Below are 23,637 nucleotides of genomic sequence, written 5' to 3'. Positions count from 1 at the left end.
AACAGGGCACCGCCAACTCAAGCACCGCTGAACAGGGCACCGCCAAATCAAGCACCGCTGAACAGGGCAAGCACCGCTGAACAGGGCACCGCCAACTCAAGCACCGCTGAACAGGGCACCGCCAACTCAAGCACCGCTGAACAGGGCACTGCCAACTCAAGCACTGCTGAACAGGGCAAGCACCGCTAAACAGGGCACCGCCAAATCAAGCACCGCTGAACAGGGCACTGCCAACTCAAGCCCTGCTGAACAGGGCACCGCCAACTCAAGCACCGCTAACTCAAGCACCGCTGAACAGGGCACCGCCAAATCAAGCACCGCTGAACAGGGCACCACCAACTCAAGCACCGCTGAACAGGGCACCGCCAAATCAAGCACCGCTGAACAGGGCACCGCCAAATCAAGCACCGCTAGCCCATGAGCGTGAGGGGCACTGACGCAACTGGGACCGTCACGGGGTGAGTGATGCACTCTGGGCACCAGTCCCCCTCCAGAACCAGTGGAGACATGCATCCACTACCTCTGTCCTTCACAGGATGAAGCACTCTGGGCACCAGTCCCCCTCCAGAACCAGTGGAGACAGTTATCCACTTGAGAGACTGTGGCTTTGCACTCCCCAGGATGGAACAGTGGGCAAACCACCCACTGTAGAGACTTGAGAGACTGTGGCTTTGCACTCCCCAGGATGATGCAGTGGGCAAACCAACCACTGTATGGACTTGAGAGACTGTGGCTTTGCACTCCCCAGGATGCAGCAGTGGGCAAACCACCCACTGTAGAGACTTGAGAGACTGTGGCTTTGCACTCCCCAGGATTGAACTGTGGGCATTGGCCCCCTCGTGGATCTTGCGTCGTGCACTCATCCGGCTGAGGTGCCCCCCCCTTCCATTCCCCCTGAGGTGCCTGTTGTTTTTCTATCTGATGCCCCTGCAGTGTTCTCTCTGTTTTGACCTGGTATTGAGTGTGGGCCTCGCTCATGCATTTTGGGCCCAGTGGTCCATGGACTATAAATGGTACAATACCTGGACTACTATTCTTGGTGTATATTTTGTTGATAGTGTATATTTTTGCGTACTGCATTTTAATATATTACAATGGTTACACTCATTTCCTTTTGTCTTTGCATTCTTCCGGGGGGGTTGGGGGGTGTAACTATAATGTATAGATATTTATTAGTGTGTGTGTGTTGTAGTGGGTGAGGGTGGGGGTGTTGCGTGTCCCTGTTTTTTGCCTCCCCCCTCCCCTGTGTCGTAGGTGCAGTACTCACCGTGGCCTTCGCCGCCGGCGTTCGTGCTCCTGGTAGAGGAGCAGGAAGACTATCGCAGGTAGGATTTGGAGTTCCGGTTCCATGGTGTCCTCGTTGAGTGTGATGAGGTGGGCGTTTTCCCTTCAAAATTCCTGTTTCCGCCGAGTTTTTATCCGCGGTGAATCCGCCCCGGAAAAGGTGGCGGATTGGCCTGTCATAATAGTGTGGGCGGTACATTGTCTCCCGCCTGTCTGTTGGCGGTGACCGCTGCACTGTTTGTTTGTACCGCCGTGGCGGTCTGAGTGTTAAAGTGGCTGTCTTTGTTGGCGGTTTCCGCCACGGTCGTAATTGCACATTTTTCTCTGCCGGCCTGTTGGCGGTCTTACCGCCGCTTTAACACCGACCGCCAGGGTTGTAATGACCACCTATAATGTTCTTCCATCTACAACGATATTGGCCCGAATGAAAGTCACATGACAGCTGATTCACGTGATTATTGCATCATCTATTGGGCGGAGGAAGTTCATGAGCGTTTTTAAGTTCACGCTTAGAAATTTCACTTTTTTTTTTTTGTGTTGTATTTTTTTTATTGTTAATTGCATCATATTACAAGTATATAGTAAACAGTCTATTAATCTAAGCCATTTCTGTTTCTAATCATATTTTCTCTTAGTGGAGGCAACAAGTACAATTTTACATTCTATGGGTCATTATCAATCTACATGTCTGTTTCCTTTATGCACTATGCATGTACGATTATTGTTTTATTTCTCTCTTGTCTACTGCTATGCCAGTTGCCATAGTTGTGGCATTTTCTTATAACGATGCAGATACAATCAGAGGTACGTTAAACGATCTATTACAACCAACTTATAAAAGAAGAGGAAGAAAACAAAAGAACAAGGATCCATTCGCTCCATGATGTCCTCGTTATACAATTCTACTGTAGTAACAGTCAAGTTCAATACTAATCAGGTGTCCCATTTGCCATCTCCTTGAGTCTCCCAGAGATATGCTGCTAGTTATTTAGGGAGCATAAGTCATAATGTTTTGTGATAAGGATGGGATACGGTCAAGGGTAATGGGGGACCATTAGAGGTATACTGAGGAATATAAGGAAAATCAGTGATTAGTGTGGGTTGTGGAAATGGGAGAAGGAAGGGGGGGTGGCGGGTGAGGGGGTAAGGCGTCTGGGTAGGGATCAGAGAATATAGAAAATGTAGAATAGAGAGAGAAGGTATGGAAGGAATAGGGGGAGAGAGAACATATATATGAATTGTATTATTGTCTATGGTATCCAATGGGCAGAGGAATAATAAGAAAGTGACAGCGATAGTAACAATAATAATCACTGCAGTAATAATGATGTTAATATTAGTAGTGATATTAGTAGTGATAATGATAGCGATAGTGACCGAGGGGAGGGGGTCATGTGAGTTCAAAAGGCAAATCATTATAGTGGCTGCGTCCATATGAAGAGAATAGGGCCAGGCTACTAAATGTTATGGGGTGGGGGGCTGGCGGAGAATGGCACGGTGACATGAACATCAATAATATATTTCTAAGGATTGGGATATGAATGGTGGTATAGGTTATGTCAAAAAGGTCCATGAATAGTGAATAGTGAGCAGTGGCTTTACCGTAGGTTATGTGGTGACTTTCTACCTTTCTACCGGGGGGGGGGGTCATCGGAGTCCAGGAGGGGAGGGATGGTGTGTTAGGTATGGGCGGATGTGCCTGCATGGGCATGGCATTGGGAATGATGTATTCTCACTACGTGGTATTTTGTGGAGTTCTTTAGGGGAGATCCGGTCCTAGTCTCCGGAGATGAAGAGTGACCAGGTCTGGAGAAACACCTCCGTTCTGTCCTGTAAACTGTAGATAAGTCGTTCATGTGTGGCTGCTTGGTACATTGCTGTCAACCATTCATCATGGGAGGGGACGGTCGGTGCACGCCAGTGTCTAAGGATGCATAATTTGGCCGTTGCTAGCGCGGTGTGTAGGAGTCTACTTTGAGTTCGTGTAATCTTATGGAGTTCTCCCATATCGTGTAGCAATAGGAGAGATGGGGTGAGGAGTGGTGGGAGGGATAGAGTTTCTCGGAGGGTGTTTCCCACTGATCTCCAAAAAGGTTGTACGGCTGCGCAATCGTGTAGAATATGGAGTAAGTCGCAGTGCGTGTGTGGGCACCTCCAGCAGTTTGCATGGGGGAGAAGTCTTGCCGTATGTAATTTCTGTGGGGTCCAATACCAATCATGTAGTGTCTTAAAAAGGCAGAATTTCAGGTGATCCTTGCGTGCTCCGTGGTCTCTAGCTTCGATCAAGTCTGCCCAGTCCTCCAAGTCATATTCAGTTTGTAGGTGCGTCTGCCATTTATTTCTGAGGGAAGTCAGGAGTGGGAGTGAGAAGAGGTGACGATTCAGCAATGCCTGAAGTCCCGATATTGCGCCTTTCATCTGCCCCCATGTCTCTAGGTAGTGTAATACAGGAGAGCGAGGGAGCTGTCGGGGAAGGACACCTAGTCTCTGTTTAAGACAATGTCTGAGTTGGAGGTAGCGCCATGAGTGGCATTCCGGGAGGTTGAATTCCACCTGTAGGTCCCTGAATGTTTTCCAGATTTCCCCTGATATAAGTTGGTCCCCTCGCATGACGCCTCGTTGACCCCAGTCCTTCCAGATAATAGTTTTCCCTCCAATTTGAAACCCTTTGTTGCCCCATAACGGAGCTCTGTCATGTAGGTGGGGTCTATTTTAAGGAGCCGGTGTTCCCGCTGCCAGGTTTTCTTCATGGCTCCTATCATAGGATTGGTGGTTCGGGGGCATTTTTGGCTCGTATCGTATAGTAGCTGAAGGCCGTAGGGGGCCCCTGTAAGAGCTCGTTCTACGTCCACCCATAATGGTGGATTTATTACAGTCGGGAGTAGGAGGGCCATCTGTGAAAGATGTAGCACGTAAAAATAGTGTTCAATCGAGGGAAGGCTTAGTCCACCGCATTCCCGTCGGGCTATCAAGGTGGTTCTGGGTAGTCGTGGGCGCATGGATCCCCAAGCAAAGGAGCGGATACAGCGGTCTATCTCTCTTAATACAGGTAAGGGGATCTGTAAGGGGAGCATACCTAGGACATATAAGAACCTCAGCAAGGTCACCATCCGCACCGCTTGTACCCTGCCCCACATGGAGAGGCTCAGCTGACCCCATTTCTCAAAGTCCCGTTTCATGGCACTGATCAGTGGATCTATATTGTCTGTTACTACATTGACCAGCCCTATATTTACGTCAATTCCTAGATATCTTAGTCGGGAGTGTTTCCATTTGATCGGTAAACCTTGTATGGAGGCACTCACTGTGACTGGGGAAAGTGGTAGGGCTTCGCACTGGTCCCAATTGATTCGATATCCTGATATGCATTCGAATTCCGTTAGAATCTCCCTCAGGGCAGTGATGGAGTTGGGTAAGTCAGTAAGGGTAAGTAAGATGTCGTCCGCGTATAAATATATGTCAGAGTTTCCACCTGGCAGTGGGATTCCTGATATGAGGTTGGAACTACGGATAGCTGCCGCCAGAGGCTCCACTGCGAGTAGAAATAGGAGGGGGGATAGTAGGCATCCTTGACGTGTCCCTCTCCGAATCGCAAAAGTGTCCGATAGGAACCCCCCACAGTTTACCTGTGCTGTCGGGGAATCATATAGGAGGCGGACCTTGTTAATGAAACCTCCTAACCCGAACCGTTTCAAGATTTCGAAGAGGTACCACCATTCTATTCGGTCGAATGCTTTCTCGGCATCCAACGAGAGGGCTAAGGCTTCCCCTCGTGTATCGCGGGCAGTCCAGATGGCATGGAAGAGTGTGCGGAGGTGATTCCTGGAGGAGCGGCCCGGCACAAAGCCTACTTGGGAGTGATGGATTAGCGAGGGAATAACTTTTTTAAGGCGAGTGGCCAGTATTCCCGCTAATATTTTAATATCTCCGTTCAATAAGGAGATAGGACGATAGCTTCTGCTGAGAAGTGGGTCTTTTCCGGGTTTCGGCAAAACTGTGATAGTGGCTTTATTAGACATAGGATGTATGGAGCCTTCCCTTTCGGCTCCTTTGAACGCCTCGTATAAGACATCTACCGTGTCGGTTCCTGTCCATTTATAGAATTCAGATGTGAACCCATCTTCCCCGGTGCTTTGTGATTTGATAGATTAGCTATTGCTTGTTGTATCTCTTCCTTACTAATGTCTCCTTCTTAAAGAGCCCTGCCTTCATCTGTAAGATGGGGGATTTGCGTCCTCTGCAGGAATGCGTCTAAGTGGGTAATGTCCTCCGATGTTTCTGAGGAATACAGAGTTTGGTAGTACCGGCCGAATTCTTCTGCAATCGTCTGGGGGTATGTGATGAGTAAGTTATCCTGGGTGCGCAGTGCCAGTATAGCAAGTGCTGTTTCCCGTTGGCGTAGTTGGGCAGCCAATAAGCGGCCCGCCTTCTCTCCGTGCTCATAGTGTCGTCCCTTCAGCCTCTGTAGGGTATATTCTGCCTGTGAGGTATAAAGGGAATTAAGCTCCATTTTGGCCTGTTCTAGGGAGCGGCGGTTGGGGGGGGTGGGTTGCTGTGTGTATGTCCTCATGGCCTGCGTTATTGGATCTTCTAACGTGCGTTGTCGGGCCCGTCTATGCGCATTGGAGATAGCTGCATCTCTCATTAGTTGCCCTCTTATAGTTGCTTTCGCCGCAGCCCAGAGAAATTGTGGTGAGGTTACTGAGCCTCTATTGTCCTTCATGTATGTGGCCATATGTGTCTTGAGTTGTTCCTTCCCAGTCGGGGATCGGTACCTAGTGTTAGGGAGGCGCCAGGGTTTACGGCCGGGTGTAATCATTCCGAGTTCCAGGGTTATTAATACCAGAGAGTGGTCTGATAGTGCGGCTACCAGTATTTCTATTGACTTAACCGCGTGCAGCATTCTATGATTAAGTAAGAAATAGTCTAGCTGTGATTGGGTCCCGTGGACCGAAGAGACAAAGGTATATTCCCTATTGGAAGGGTGGAAGAGACGCCAACAATCTATTAGGCCATGGTCTGAGAGGATGTATTTTAGTACGGCTCTATCTGCATTGTTACCCGTGTCAAGACCATTTGATCGGTCTAGAATAGCATCTTGGACTATGTTCCAATCCCCCCCAAGAATATATTGTGAGGCACCTATCTGTGTTAGAAGACGATTAAGGGAGAGTGAAATTTCACTTTTAATAAATGTAAATGCAGCGATGTAATGCGATTAAACACTTCCAGATGTCGAAGACACACACTTTTTTTAAACTTTAATTTTTTTGCCATACTTTTACACAGCATTTACGGGCAATTTAGCATACCCGCCAACATTTTCAAACTAGAAAGTGGGAGATTCTGAAATAACAGTCGGGGTATGTATTTTCCTCATTGTCTTATATTGCAGCAGAGACTATTTTGGGCGGAAGTCACATAAAATAAAGTCATTTTGGGCTTTAAAAATCGGGAGTCTTCCGCCTAAACCGGGCCTACTAGCACGTAGGATTTAGTTCACAATGGCTGGGTTTGTGCTTTCACATTTAAGGTCCAGCCGTACCCCAATTGGCTCTGGATCACCTCTCTGTATTAATGTGCTGATGTGCCCAGCTTTGCATTTGTGGGCGGGGTCAATGCAAATTAGTGTTTAAAGCAACACTCTTGCGGCTGGGATTACAGTGCAGTGAGGAACGAGGATAGTGTGTGATTGTGTGATGTGATTTAGTCACCATCTTTCAGAGGAAAAGTATTAAAACAACAGAATATAAACTTTGTTTGACTTCTTCTTGTGTCTGACAAATATCTGCTTACCTTTGAAGAATTTACATGCACAGGTATGCCCATAAGATTGATGTGTCCAGAATTTTGGTCCATAAATTTGACCCTTTGTCCAGAATTTTTACAGTCCCTGTCCAGACTCTATGCAAGGGAGTCACCGATTCACAAGGCCTTTTGAACACCCAAGTTCAGCTTAGCTGCAGAACTGACTTGATTCACCAGTGTAAATTCACATTTGCAGTCTGGAAAATCAATTTTCTCACAAGTGTCAGAGCACAAGTATCACCAAGTAGAATTAAATCTGAAGACTGGGCTTTCCAGCAAGGGAATGCCACTAATTTGGCGAGAACCACAAGCCCATGAATTTATGGGAGATTGAGCAGTTTTTGCACTGGAGATTCCCACTCGATATATGGTAGTTTTACTCTTATCAAGGCAGAAGTAACTTGGTTGTGTGGAGGGGAAATTATTTGTTGAAGGAGAAAAAATATTTTTCTATAAGGGAAAAGAAAAAAAGTTAGCATGTGCAAAAGCACCTTTGATAAGCAATGTGTAAAATTGCTGGTGTGTGCGTAATGCGGGAAAGCTACGACTACGGCAACTTCAAAAGAATAAAACGTGTATAAGCCACATCCAAACATAAACCTTTGGGAGTAGATTTAATATTTTTGTGTGTGAAAGCTCCGGCTCATAGTCTCAAGGAATGTTTTTGCTTTACACCCTAACTGTAGAATAAGGGCCTGATTTAGAGTTTGGGGGAAGGAGTTACTCCATAAGAAACCTGACGGATCTCCCGTCCGCCGTATTACATTCCCAATATATCCTATGGGAATTGTAATGCTGCGGGCGGGATAGCGGCCACGTTTGTGACGGAGTAACCCATCCGCCGGTCTCTAAATCAGACCCTCAATTTTAAAAAACAGCCAAATCTATACATTGCCACCTCACCAACAAACTAACAAGGCACTTGATCTTCTGCCGTCTGGGTTAATACTTTTCCTGTTGTGGTTCTTTGCAAATAACTACCTTGCACAAAAACACAAAAACACAAAAATAGTCATGCACTATGTTTTTCACTGTAAATGCAATGCCAGGCCTATTGCTTTTTGTTAGTGTTTGTAAGTTAATTGCTGCCAGTGAAGGGGAAGCATAGAAAAGGAAGAAGGCCTCTGCTCCTAAGGAAGGGAAAGGATGTGACCTAAACGGCCAGAGCTGCTGACTTTGGAATTGGAGAACCAGGTTCAAGTCTCGGCGTCAGCTCAATGTCCTGCGATTCTGGGTAAATCACATAATATCCCCGTGCCTACAAAAATGAATGTGTCCTTGTGTAATGTAACTGGTGCTCATGTTAAGCGCTCAAATACCTTTGGGTCGAGTTTGCTCTACATAAAACTGCAAAAAAATAAAATAAAAGGAAAAAAAAGTGAAGAGATAGCATGGAAAGGGAAGAAGGCCTCTGTTCCTAATGAAGTACCAGCGAAGGGATAGTGTAGAAAGGGAAGAAGGACTGTGCTGGGAATGACGTGTTGATTTGCAGGAAACCTTTCGTAGACCTTGGAAGCCGCCAGAGGTTAGTTAATACCACACTGTCCACAGCTCACGCCGTCTGGGGAAGGGGCAGCTACATCACACCTGCTTTAGCTGTCTGGAAAATTAGCTTAGCTGAGTCTCCTGGAGAACAAAAAGCATACTCAGCATATATGCAGAAGGCTTATGATTGTGAATATTATAACATATCTTTTACAAAGTGCTTCCTGCCAAGGGATGTAAGTGTTTTACCATAACACCTTACCAATAAGTGCCCAACCAATCAATATTGATGATTATATTACAGGATATTCACTTATTATTGCTAGTGTTCATGTGCAATTGCATCATGTAAATCACACAGGTAAATTAGTCAGGCCAGCTGCATACATGCCAACAGAACCGATTGATTTGAAGCCAAAAATAGCTTTATTTTGGCTGTCTCCCTCCTGGAATTGTCTCTGCTTCAGTAAAAGTCAATGGGGGGAGTATATTCTCCTGATTTTTTTTTTAAACCTCTCACTTACCTCTCTAAAATGTTGGCATGTATGCAGCAGCTTGACGCGCAAACATTTTCATCTGCCTCCAACACCTAAGACTCACTGCTTAATTAAATAAAAACAAATTTCAAGTCAATTGTTCTCAGGTAAGTTGAAGTTCTAGCTCTCATTTCAGCTCCTTTGGCCACTGGTGCTACCTTTGTTCAACCGCACGTGGAGGAAAGCCTGAATGGCCCACCAGGATGCAAGCCTGTTAGATAGAGCAGACAGCACAGGCAGACGTGGAAGTCACATTCGCGTGGATATCCGTGCGAAACCAGAGAGAGGCACTGATGTGGCTTTAAGCAGAGAACAGGTCGAGGGTGGGCATGGGTAGACTGGTTCTACCCACTTTTTTCACAGGGTGGAAATTGTTTACTCTGGCAAGGGGTCAGGCCCCAAAGAAATATGCGAAATTTGTCCCGTGTAATTTTTAGACTCCTGGACACATTTAGCAGTGCCTGTTCGTCATCTGCTTTAGTTAGGAGCAGCAACATTTAGGGGGCAGAAGGCTTATCAGATTTCAGCTGGGCCCATAACAAGGGTTGACGTTACGGGGCCATCACACCTCCTTTTGTTGGTGTATCCTTGGCTGGGAGCTATCTGGAGCCTCACACCTAGATGCGAACATGATGGCGGGGAAACAAGGCACACAGCTTGTTATTACTTCCAGGGGCGGCTCATCCATTAGGGCAGAGGAGCGTTACTCCCCCGCCAGCAGCAGCAGCTGTAAAACCTTTACAAGGAAACAATAATAACAGTGTTTATTATCATTTCCTTGTAAAGGGGTGGGGCCAAGGGGGTGATGAGCAGTGAGGGGGAGCGCACAGCACTGCCCCCTCAGAGCGCATGTGTGTTTGGCCAGACTCTGAAGCCGGCCAAACACACATGCGCAGTAGGCTCTCTCCAGCCCGGGAAGAGAGGCTGCAGAGGCTCCCAGTCTGCCTGAGCAGCGTCAGGATTGGCCGTAGGGCAGGCTGGAAGCCTGTTCCCGCAGTGATGATGGAAATGGAGTGGCGTGGCTCGGCAGATCAGGTAAGTTTTTTTGTTTATTAAATGTACCTCCCCGCTCCCCACCACCCGCCTCCCCCCTCGCGCCGCACCCGCCCCAACCCACCCCTTGTTGTTGCAGCGAGCTGTGACTGGTTACTTCACAAGTATTTAAAAGAGGCATGGTTTTGACTTTGTTCAGATCCCTGTAAATAAGAGAGAGGCATGCACTGTAAGATTGTCAAATGTGTTGGTCTGTCCCAGTTTTTACACAAATAACAATTTAACTACGACTATTGTGTGTTATTTCTTTCATAGTCCTACTCACCTCAAAGCAGGGTGTCCGAGCGCTTCACATCACATGTACTCATTTTACATTGCCAATAGATCATATAGGCCTGCTAAACATATGTGTGAGGTCTTAAGTCTGATGTTACTCCTTGTAATGTAATTTTCTGTGAGGTCATGGGTTGTGATGCCACTTCCTGAGATGCCATGTGTGACGTCACGCGTTGCGAAGTCACGCATTTATGTCTTGTGCAACAATGTCACTTGCATACTGCCTAACTTGGTTAGTCCCCCCAATTCCTTTTTTAAGGACTTTTGCACTGGCTGGAACAGACTGGGATGAAAATAATTTCAAATACTGCGCAATCATTGAGACGCTTGCGCAGTAGTGTGACACGGGCCTGTTCGTGTGCTCGGACGGCCACGAGAAGGAACCCCTGCTGTTTCATCTCCAGGATTAGAGATGCCACCTCGCTGACATTAAGAATAAATAGGAAGGCGCTTTGAAGGGTGCCACAACTCATTAGCAGTGCCCGCGCGCGCTGACGGGCTGCGTTGCACACCAGAACCCTCCTCCCGAGGAGCGGCCACTGGGGACTGATGATGGAGCCTTGTTTTCCTTCTTCGTGCCTGTCTTCCTGGTCCCTGACGGCCGCCTGGGGTTACTCACGAGCCACAGCACAAGTGCCACAATTACCGTAATGACCGCAGAGACCGGGAACGGTGTCTGATGGACCCAGGTCCACTGGGAGCGCCATGTTGTAGCTCACGCAGCTTCTAGACAGTGCACAGCTCTTTTAACCATCGGGAAAACTGAGACACTCTTAGAAAAAATAAGGAATGTTATACCCGTATGAACCTAACAATGTCAGAGACATTACAGCGCCTTGAGACCCTCACGGGTGATTTGCCGTGCTTTAGAAATTCTTGATTGAACTATTGATCACTTTAAAAAACATAGCTTTACTAGTCACCTCTGCACTGGGCTGTCACAGACTTTTGTGGGACCAAAGGTGAAAATATTTGGTGGGGTCCCCCCCACAACGGATTTTGTGTAGGATGTGGGAAGGTTTTCTTATTTGTTTTAAATTACCTTTTTATCCGTCAGCTTTTTCCTTCTTGAAACATACTTCTTATGCGCACCCCTCTTCACGTGGATTTCAGTCCAGCACCTCTGTGTGTTTCCGGCACATCTTAAATCAAGCAGGCTTTGTCTCCCCTCTGGATCTCTCTTTCTCTATAAGTTACCTCCACCTGTATCCCTGCACTTTTCACTTCCACCGTCACCTCTTAGACCCTTTCTGCAGACTCACATACGCCCTGGCTATCTCTCAAGCACTTGTTCCCTGGCACCCCAGTGACTATCTCCTATCCAGACTGAAAAGTAATGTGAGAGAAGCCCCATTGCATGGTCTTTCAGAACTGCAGGCAAAATGGTGTTTTGCCTTTTGGGTGCTCCTTTTTTCCTAGCAAGACAAGTTTGGTCCTTTGTCATCATCTGCCAGCTTCTTGTTGCTATGTGCGGCAGCATCATAGGGCAGCTGCCTACAACAGTGTAATTGCATCACTGGCACTCTCCCTAGTGACACTTAACTAACAAGTAGACCCATAAAGTCACTTCACTCCAACCTGTAGCACCATAGCTATACGCAGCAGAGGCTCCTCCGCAATGATGGAGGAGCGTCAACCCCACCAGCAGCAGCAGCTGCAAACTTGAAAAATAAAGCGATAACAAACTATGTTTATTATTGTTTTATTTTTCGGGGGCGGGGCCATGGGGATGGCAGGCACCAGGGGGAGTGGTAGGTGCACTCCCCTCAGTGCGCATGTGTGTTTGGCCGGCCATCTCAGGATGGCCAAACACACATGCGCACTGAGATGTCCCCAACCCAGCACTGTGTTGCCGGGCTAGAGATAGCAGGCACAGGCTCCCAGTCTGCTGCCTGGGAGAGCAAATTGAGAGCGCTCTGGCCAATCCTGGCACTGCTCTCATGCTGCCAGCAGAATGAGTGCAGCATTAGGATTGGACGCAGGGCAGGCTGGGAGACTGCCTTCAGCGAGGGACCCGGAAGAGGGGCAAATTGGCCGCAATGTGGCAGGCACGTTTTTTGTGTGTTTTAAAAAAAATCTTTTTTGTTTTGTGCCCTACCCCACTACTTTGCCTTGGCTCCAGCCGCCACTGACTATACAACACTTTGGACCCCAAGACAACATTTCTGAAGTACATCAGCGCTCACCTAAACCAATCCTGGCGGCTCTGTCTCCTGTACCTTCACCAGAACATGCAGCAAAAGCTGACCTGGAGCAATCCAGCAATTACAGCATTGTGACCCAAATACACTCAGTGCACCCCAGTCCTGATTTACTTCATCCCGCTGTTCCAACATCCAGACCGTTGCACAACTCTTCAGGTGCTCCCAGGTCCTTATAAGTAGCACTCTTGTAATTCCTCAGCAGAGACCAACACAGAGGTCTGCCAAGGCACCTCAACACTTATGTACATGGTACCCCTTTAATGAACCCCTGACACGGCTGCCCCAATGCTGATCTATTCTCAAATGTAAATATATAACAATCTCAGTCTATAACGAAACCAGTTTGTGCAGCAACGCAAAGAATCCTATGTCTTTTAGAGTAGAAGGGACAGTGACACTCCACAGTTCAACAGGCAAATTGCACACATTATGCAGGATGCTCTCTCCCCAACATGCGTCAGTTGCTGCGCAAAAATATCTCTTTCTGATGTTACATCACTTCTCCCTCATGTCTCCCTAGTTTTATTATACCCACAAACCATCTGCTCAACTATTGCTGAGGACTGAAGTGCTGGGCCTGTTCACAGGAGGCTTCAGGCCCAGCGGTGGTCAGCGGTGTGTGGGGGGACGGGGGACGACGGGGAAACACCATTAAAAAAAAAAAACACTCACCTCCCTCGTGCCGTCTGTCTCCCTCCACCGTCTCCTGGTGCCTTGCTCCTCTGTGGGACACCAGCCCAGGCTCCCCAGCAATCCTTACATGCTAAACCTAGCATGTAAGCAGCGTCAGGATTGGTCTGAGCGGCAGTCACTGCCACTGAGGAACAACCATTGGGTCTGTGCTGTTTCTCCAGTCCGGTCCGACCGAGAAGCCTAAGTGCGCATGTGTGTTTGGCTGGCCTCAGACGGCTGGCCACATACACATGCATACTTAGTGCACTCTCCTCTGCTCCCCCCTCCCACCTCATCTGGTCCCACCCTGCCCCTCCCTGTACACTTTGCTGGCTGAGTCAGCAGATGAAAAATTATGAAAAATAAAACAATAGCAAACAATTGTTTTATTTTTCACCTGCTAGCTCAGCCAGGGGAGCAATGCCCCTCCCCCACTGCAAAGAAGCTGCCCCTGTTAAGGGCTTGCCCCGAGCTGTACCCCTTCTGATGGTAGTGCCTCTGCAAGACAACGCCTTACTTGCCTTGTCCTTACACATGTTTATTTTGTAAATAGAGTCCCCAAATAATTTACAAACTAAATAAATGTGCCACAATTACCACAGCAGAACAAATGTGCCACAATAACCACAGCAGAACAAATGTGCCACAATTACCACAGCAGAACAAATGTGCCACAATTACCACAGCACAACAAATACTACAGCAGAACAAATGTGCCACAATTACAACACAGCAGAACAAATGTTCCACAATTACCACAGCAGAACAAATACTACAGCAGAACAAATGTGCCACAATTACCACAGCAGAACATATACTACAGCAGAACAAATGTGCCACAATTACCACAGCAGAACATATACTACAGCAGAACAAATGTGCCACAATTACCACAGCAGAACAAATGTTCCACAATTACCACAGCAGAACAAATACTACAGCAGAACAAATACTACAGCAGAACAAATGTGCCACAATTACCACAGCAGAACATATACTACAGCAGAACAAATGTGCCACAATTACCACAGCAGAACAAACACTACAGCAGAACAAATGTGCCACAATTACCACAGCAGAACAAATGTGGCACACAAATGTGCCACAATTACCACAGCAGAACAAATGTGCCACAATTACCACAGCAGAACAAATGTGCCACAATTGTCTTCATGCCCAGACAGATCCACTGTGCCCTGTCAATGATGCAGTTCAAGACAGAACTAAAGACACAATCATTTTATCACCTCTGATTCAAGCAACATGCTAACTTTAAGCCTTTCTCAGTCACACACAGCCTATCTGGTGGTGCACATGAACACACCTTTTCATTTGTTTTATAAGCACATTTTACCAGGCTTGCAGTACACTAGCTACAGTAACGTCCCTTCGGCAAAGCACTGCATGTGATCTCCAGCTTGCACGATGAGATATCTCAGTTGGTTTCTGCTCTTTTGCAGGGATATTTGTGTCACCTGCAGGGAAGGAGTTCCAAACCTCAGAAATATTGCCCCGCTGCATACATCTGCAGGTGATCTGTGTAGCATAAGTTTATATCTTTGCAGGGCTTCATTCTTTGGACCTTGATAAAATGAAAGCCACTGAGTGGGTCGGATAGTACAATTATCAAGTGCCTAAGCGATGTGTGTTTGTACTGTGTGCTATATGCAGGGCCACTGGAATTATGCGGCAGGTTGGACCAAATTATATGGCAGGGTTGACTATATTATGCAGCAAGAAACGCCAAAGTATGCACAGCAATGCAGCACATTTTGTGATAGTATGACGTAATTATTTTGCTATTTTTACTCATTTGAACACTGTATGGCCCAAGGTGTCATCAGTTTAGTACCCGAACGCATCAATAAGCAGCTGAAAAGGACCAATTCACCTTTGCGAAGGGCCTTCCACTGAGCTGCAACACGCGCTGCTGGGTTTTAATAACTTTTTGATCAATCTGAACTGGAAATATTTTTTTCTGTTAAAATCCGCAGATCTTGCGTCAGATGGCGGATTATATGGCAATTCTATGAAATGAATAAAATGCAGCTGCCACAAAATTGCATAATTCCAGTGCCCCTTGCTATAAGTAGAATAATTATTAGCTTAATTATGCAGATATACATACTTCCTTTCATAGTCCTGATCAAAGAAAGAAAGGATGTAGCATTTTCTCTCTCTCTCTTGCTCAGCGGTCATAGCTCACTTTTTTCTTTTTAAATTCTGTTTTTCAGAGACCCTTCCTTTTGGAAGCTGTGTTGTTGAAGCACCCAATGTGTACAATATCAATACTTACAATGGACTTTGGTCAGCCCATTGCCTGTAACTGGTTAGCTTTCTTGCATACTCAGTTGCTTGCTTCTTGTTCAGAGTTTGTTTGTCTCTTGTTTTGTTTGCCCCTCCCCTGGACTGGAGTATCTTTGCCACCCTTTTGATTGTTTGTCTTGTTGTATCCTTCCACAGCTTACATTCAGGAAACTACTTTTTTCTTTCGTTTTCTGCACTCCATGGGAATGCATGTGTTTTTCATGGTCTCCCATTCTCCCCTCGCATTGCTGCCCCTTCACATCCCTGACCCCCTGGTCTTGTTAGCCTGTTGACCCCCAGCTCATGTGTTGCTCCTCCACCCCTCCCCATCCTGCACTTATTTCAGTCTTTATTTTAATTTGTGGGAAGTTCCAGCAGCTGCAATTTGCTACCATGTCATCCCTTTCGCTAAAATGTACTAGTCCAAGCTGAAGCCTGTCATCTTGGAATGGTAAATTAAACAAAACCAACCTGACTGCTACCTTATGATATATGAGCACACATACATGCACGTCACATTGCTGCCTATAAAATAGCTGCTGCATCTAGACATTTGCAAGGGTGCATACATCATGCTGTGCCCGATTTCGGATTTTTTTGTCTGATGATGTTCATCATCAGAAACAAGCGTTGGCAAAGGCAAAAGGTTGCCAATGCCTTTTAAGTATGAGACCTTTTGATTTGGCCAGTGCTTCACCCATGACAAGACATATAGCTCCCCAAAGGTGCCCCACATTTTAATGGTAACTGCCTTATAGGATGACAACAGAGGACACAAATATGCCATGACACTACACATATGGATGTTTATGCACTGTAAAGGACAGTGAACTGGCATTCAAATGGAATGAGGGTTCTTTTGATATTATACAAGTCACTTTAAAGTTTCAACAAGTCCCACCACCTTGTAAAGGCATTGGGCCTACAACCTGGTAAAGTATGGGGAAAAGTCTTGGGGTGCCAGGGCCCAAAATGCTGGCACAGTCTGGCCTCTACACTGAATGGTTCCCATAACCTTCAGTTCAGGAAATGCCTGAAAGCAGAACAGCTCGAACAGGCTTTCAATTAAGTCAAATATCCTGGGAGCAACAGAAGAATGTCACCCCTTCTCCTCTGGCTGGATCCATTTTGCTTAGTTCATTTTATGGGTTTTGTTTGCGCTGTTCCATTGCTTTGAGGTGGCCCAGGTAACATGCAACAGCGATTGTGAGGCCATCAGAATTATGCCATTCTGTGGCCACAAAGTTTTTCATATAATTATAGATTCACCACACTTGCCCAAATTATTCACCATCTACTTCATAACTTGAAGAAAAAATGTTTATACTGCACATGGATCAATAGTTACTTACAAAAGCTCCATGTTTGGTGCTGTGCAGCGCCAAACCCTGCATGAAGGTTTCCAGTCACCTGCTCTTTGTTGGTTGCTGGATGCAGGTGTTGAACTGGTACTAGTAAGGTGCACCCTTTGCCTAGACCAGAGGTCTCCAACCTTTTTTTGCAATAAGAGCTACTTTTGTTCAAAGAAACTCATTCACAGCTACTGTTATGAGTGTTGTAATAGTGAACACATCAGACAAGATTATACTAGTGGCCAGATTAATTCAAGATTATTTCCAGTGATCACTTCAATGCATCAGGCATGGTTGCCAGCAGTAAGCACCAAGGTAATAACATGTCTAAAAAGTCTCCTCAATGGCACATGATTTATTGCTCAAATAGCAACTTTAAATATATTTTGGATGTTCAGCCTTTTCCTACAAATATCAGCTTATGAGTTCTGAAAATAACCACATTTGCATCTGGAATATACACTTTCAGATCTGGTATACCTATATTAATTCAACCAATCAAAAGCTTCTAATTTAGTAGGCTGGGCTGCAAAAAGGAGAGCCTCTAACAGGTAGCTGGCGAGCTACTGGTTGGAGAAGCCTGGCCTACACAGTATTACAAAATAGCGAAATAATACTGCCACAGAATCACCACATTATATCGCTTTTATTGCTGCATAATTAGTAAACATGCTGTATAGTTTGGTCCTCCACTGCGCATGGTTCCACAGACTGTGCTGATTTTGGAGTAACTTTATCCCATACAATTTTTCTGGACCACGATCACAGGATCATCGAAAAAGAAGTCTATGTTCAACTCAAGATCACATCATTACTAACCAGCTCCTGCCCGACTACCGGTCTGGTTTCCTGGTCACGCTGCACCACAGAAACGCTACCCTACACACTGTAGACGATGCCCTCTTGACCACAGATTAAGACTATCCTGCCTTCCGATATTGCTGGACCTCCCAGAAGCCTTCCACATAGTCAACCAACCCATCCTCTTCAATTGTTTCTACTTTCCAACCATCACCCGTTTGTTACATGTACACATCCAAATTATAAAAGATCCCTATCACTTGGGGAATCCCCCAGGGCCTCATACTGTCTCCCATCCTCTTCGACCTCTCCATGGAGCCACTCAGTGCTCAATTCACAGATAATCGCACCAATATTCTGATGATACACAACTCTACTTGAGAGGCTCCTCTGCGTCAGGCATCCAACACTTCAAGGACTGCCTGCACATCATCCAGACCTGGATGTCCACCATCTACCTGAAGCTCAAACCAATCAAGAATTCCTGTTGTTTGCCAAGAATAATAAACAAAAATTAGTACCTGGCTCAATGACATGAACCTTGACTGCTTCAAACCTCAAACTTCACTGAATGCCAAGTCACTTGGATTCACCCTAGACATAAACCTCAGCCTCAAGGAAAACACTGCCACAAAACCAAAGACAGACTGGTACCAGCTCTCTCTTCAAATGAAAATGAAACAATTTCTACCAGAAAGTGACTTTAGAACTGCTATTCAATCTCTCGTACTCTTGCATACGGATGTGATAGTGCCCCGCTACATGGCATCCCAGACACCACACTGGGAGCCCTGAGAAGCATCCTACATGCCACAGCATCTCGCATTCAGGGTCTGAAGAAACATGATCACACCACCCCATCCCGTTAGAACTCCATAGGCTCCCCTTGCCAGCCCACACCATCTTCAAAACCAGATGCATCATTTACAACGCAGTCACGTTCAACACGCCCTCTTATCTTGCAGACAAGCTCTCCACCTCCCTTGGACCCTGGTACACCTGAAGCCAAGACACTATCAGACTGCAGACTAACAAGTGTTAGAAAATACGACAGCAGACCTTCTCTGTCTATGCACCCAGGATCTGCAGCAACATCTCCATATCCATCAGGACCGCCTCTCCCCAATTTAGGGAAGAGTTGAAGACTCACCTCTTTAAAGAGCATTACATCACAATGCATTAACCATCCACAACCCGGCTTCTTCTCCTCTCACTCATTGACTTTTGCTTGTCTTTAACCACGTACAGCATTCTGCTGCCTTTTGGCTAGGGTTGTGCTAAATAAATACCATTTACATACCTATATACAAATCAGGCGACTTCTGCTGACAGATGTAGCTGCTAATCCTTATTTCAGTTGAGATTGGATGTCATTAGGACTTCTGGAATGCCTGCGCTAGCAGAGTGTTAAGAGCATCTCCCTGAGAAAAACAAAAACGGCATCCCTAATAAAACCAGGGACCAGTGGAAGGGAAGGGGAGTGCAGCATCTGAAAAAAGGTACAAGATCAGAAAGAGCATATCTCACCCATGGTTTCATCTTAATCAGGGAAACAAATCTGTGTTTCCATGCCTTAAGTAACACAGGTTTCAGAATAATATAGCATGAAAAGCCTGCTGCCAAGGGCTACAATATAGACTTATAACTTGCCGTAGCGGGATATGCCGTCCATTAAAGGACCCCTCCAGCGTTAAAGGTCTGAGCTGGAGGCCTCTAATGGATGGTATAGACTGCTACGGCGGGCTATAAGGCTATTAGAACATTCCACCTATCGAGAACAGAATGTCCTTCTTATAAAAAGGAGGGCCTCTCATAGCTCGAGGGGGTTGGAAACCCCGAGGCTCAGGAGCCTTTGATTCACAGCTCTTGCTGTGACTGATAAACTGCTAGCAGCCACATGCAGGGCCACGGCTGTTAGCTGCTGAACATTCACAGCAAGAGATGTGAAAGGGGGCTGAGGTCAGCCCCTAGCTCTCCCTGGGCTCGCTATGCCGCTTTGTCTCGTTCAGCCGGGCCAGGGAGATCCAGGATCTGAGCATCATTCAACCTCCCTCCTTCCGAGGCTCGAGTGATTCTGTGAGCTAAGGGAGGAGGGAAGGTGAAAGCTCCGGTGAGCCCTGCAGCTCAGCCTCTGCTATTCGCTTTTCCCTGCCCACTCCATGTATTTTGGAGAGGCGGGGGGAGAGAAAGGCAGAGGCTGTGGATTAGAACATTGAAATGTTGGGAGCAGCGAGCCTACACCAGTTTACATGGACCGCTGTTGCTGTGTGGTGAGTTTGGTAGTGAAGATCCCCCTTCAAGCTGTTTCGTATCACCCACAAAGCAATACATGACACAGGACCACCGCTCATCAGGAATAAAATCACCAAATACATACAACAAAGGAACCTGCGCTCTAGATGAGCACCTCACCTCAAAACACCAGCATACAAGAAAAAGACATGGGTGCTACATCTATCTCTGTTCAAGCAGCCAATCTATGCAATTCATTACCTCAAAACATAAGATCCGCGGATAACTATCTTATCTTCAGAAGACTACTCGAGAGTTGGCTCTTTCCTACACGACCACTATACTCAAAACACAAATGTACCGCATATATGTGTGTACGTAAACATGTACAATGTGATTATATGTTTGTAGTTAGATATGTGCATTTCTTTGTACAAATATATACTACTTATGGTTTAAAAAAATATAGATGTTCTTATAGGTTTACTTTACAAATGTATATGTTACATATAAATATAAGGAACGGGCATAATGGGTCAAGTGCTGGCCAAAGGACTGTCATTCCCTTTGGTAAAAATAATAGTTATAAAAGACACATTTTTGGAAATAATTTTTGGCAGCAGTCTACGGCCCAATAAAAAGAAAAACTTTAGATTTTCTTTTGATTGGGCCGTAGACTGCTGCTATACCTTATATAAATGTCAATTGTTTTTCAGATGGGACTATCTTATGTGACAACATGCATTATCTCCAAAAATGTGTCATTTGTAACTATTATTTTTACCAAAGGGAATGACAGTCCTTTGGCCAGCACTTGACCCATGATGCCCGTTCCTTAAATTGAGGAGAGTTTACGCCGACTGAGGCTTTCTTTTTTTTTTTTAGTAGCTGTTCATGTAAGTTTTTGTTTCTCTTTGGCTTAATGTGCATTTTTGTTTTTCGAGAGGAACTAAGGTTTTTGTGGTCCTGATGAAACGCCATTTGATCCTTCGGGACAGCTGAGGCGTGAGACATGTTGACCTTCTAGTTAGGGTGAGAGCCAATGTCCTCTATACCCCTTATGTCAATGGTAAGAGTATAGGAACATCAACTTCCTTATACGCCCTGTGTTTTGAATCTTGTCCGAGGTCCACCACCCCCAATAAATCTGAATCTGGGTGGTTCTCGAGTCAATTTTATTTCCAGTTCTCTGTTCTTCATAGTAGGTCTGATTTCTCTCCTACTTACTTTCGTGGCACGCTTACAATAAAAGATCTCCGGCACAGAGCCCCCTTGCAGGGGCCCGACGGGCATTGCAGCGCCAGCCCGACGAGGAGCAGACCCAATGATGAGGCATGACATCCAATGGATGTGTGAGGGTTCTAGCTTCTAAATTTAGAAGTGCCCATGCGTCTTCTCTCTTCTTAGGAACAGTGTGCCCAGCTTGATTGTTACTTATTGCCCAGGGAGACTGCACACTGGACCTGTTCTAAATACTCCCGGTCCCTCATTTTTTGATATAACATGTATATAGGGCATTGCATAGTTTACATAGAAGTTATTTGACCATATGCTTAAGGATGTTTGCTTTATTTATTTTATCTGTCATAAGTGTGATAAGTTATTTGCCTAGATGTTTATGGGTCTCTGTTACATTTTATTTTATCTACCACAAAGTGAAAAAAGTATCATAACAATTGTATCTATAAGTGTTTCACTATCGAACTATTCGGGAAAATATAATATTAAAATAAATAAATATAAATAAATAATCAAAAAATGCATACAAATTCCAAAAAGGAAATACATTGCTACAAATACACAAATAAATTAACTTTATGTACAGCAACACTTGAAAGTCTGAGTTTCTAATTATGTATCCATACAGGCACATAATGGACCTTATATAATACAACTTTATATCTCTTTATTATTTTCCATATACATGTTTACCGTTCCAAGTAGTTATGTATCTATATATTTATTACTTTACTCCTACTGTAGAAATAAAAAAGGCCTTCAACTCTCTCCCATGCACTAACTTTAGATCTCATCCGATACCTCTCTCAATATATCCTCTACCTCCACTCGGAGTCATCCCTAATAACATTCTCTAGACTCTTCCCTCCACTATCCCTCCTTTATCCTATTAAATCCAACTAACAGACTCACATGTACACAGCTCAAATTAGGAACTTCTATTTCCCTACACAAATCAACCTCAAATCCATTTTGGGTCCCAGAGAAACATGCTACTTGCCGAAAAATGTTTCAACACCTTGTCAGGGGTAGGAAGCAATATATAAATACAGTTAGTCCCAGACCCATTACTTTGCCAGTGCTTGTTATATTAAGAGTTTGTTCCCCTCCCAGGGAAGAAAGGCGGGCATTATAATTCCATAATTATAGTTGGTGCACTGACTGGAATGCTGGGGTTGGGTCAGTCACAATGCCCACATTACTTACTGTTATCTACTTTTCTTGCAAGTTCAGAGAGAGGTCAAAGAACACAGAGCAAGGGGGAGATGGTTAGCCTTGCTGATGTGTTAGGTGGTTACCATCCTCTGCAGGGGGTATTAATTAACCACTGCCAATCCTCTGAGAGGTGGGCTCCGGCACATCATAAAATCCTTTCAAATTCTGTAATTAGTTGGACTGCTTGTCCACATCCACCTTTAGCAGTCTTCCAAGGTACAGTTCACAAGAATAAGCCTCTCCAGTCCTTATCTTAGTTTTACACTATCAAGTAGGTGCTCCTCAGAAGACTCAACTGTAAGGTAGGTGTGGCCTTGTTTTTAACTTGAGAAATTACCAGAGAGTCTTTGTTTACACATACTGTTTTCTTTTCTGATTAAAGACAATTTGTAAGATCTCATTCACAACACACAGTCATAAGTAGGCTACTACATTTTTGAATAACAATTAAAACAACATATTACGCAAAACAAAAGTTGTTTCTAAACAAATGCTACTCAGATCATCGTCTTGGTCCTTCGTACATGTTCCACCTCAATTTTTAGAGTTATCTATATTTTTTGGTCCTCTCTAGACCAGGAGTATCCTACAAAGGTATACAACAACAGAATCTAACCAAGATTTACAGGGTTACGCTGCATACTTTGTTCAATTGTATTCTTCATATGTAAATGCATCTTACATGGCTAGTCTCATAATCCTACATGATTCTGTCTCAAGCAATCCTTCGTTGATGCTAGTACTGAAGACTAATGTTTTTTTGATGCGCTATATGAAAAATTACGAGGGAATCAGCGTTGAATAAAATACTGAAATATGTGTTTCGAGATAACTCTTAACTCAATCCTGCACTACCTAGAAAAACTCTGCATTCTAAATGAGCAGTCAAGTGTGATGTGTGAAAGGGTGTGGGATGTATGGATGGGAAAATTCTAAAAAAAAAAAAAAAAGGATACAGGGCCATTGTTATTAATGTATTCAATTTGTTGTCTACATACCCACCATCAAAAGGCTTATCAGATCAACATGTTTCTATCCAAGGCATTTTGTGCTGGCATTCATCAGGATGTACAAGAGAAAAGGAGCAGTTGCAAGAAAAAATCAAGTCTGTTTTTCAGGACAAAATCATCCCCTTCTAATGATGGATAAAGTGCCCAACAGTCACAAATTTGC

At 45.2% G+C, this 23,637-nt stretch overlaps 1 protein-coding gene across 2 annotated transcripts in view; it reads right to left on the bottom strand.

The window, feature by feature from the left end:
- Positions 1 to 23,637, bottom strand: part of STARD10 (StAR related lipid transfer domain containing 10) — a 265,342-nt gene that overhangs the window by 143,064 nt on the left and 98,641 nt on the right. The gene's annotated exons all lie outside the window — the stretch shown is intronic.

Source organism: Pleurodeles waltl, chromosome 8, assembly GCF_031143425.1.
Source record: "Pleurodeles waltl isolate 20211129_DDA chromosome 8, aPleWal1.hap1.20221129, whole genome shotgun sequence".
NCBI lineage: Eukaryota > Metazoa > Chordata > Amphibia > Caudata > Salamandridae > Pleurodeles > Pleurodeles waltl.
This window is presented reverse-complemented; position numbering and strand designations above follow the sequence as displayed.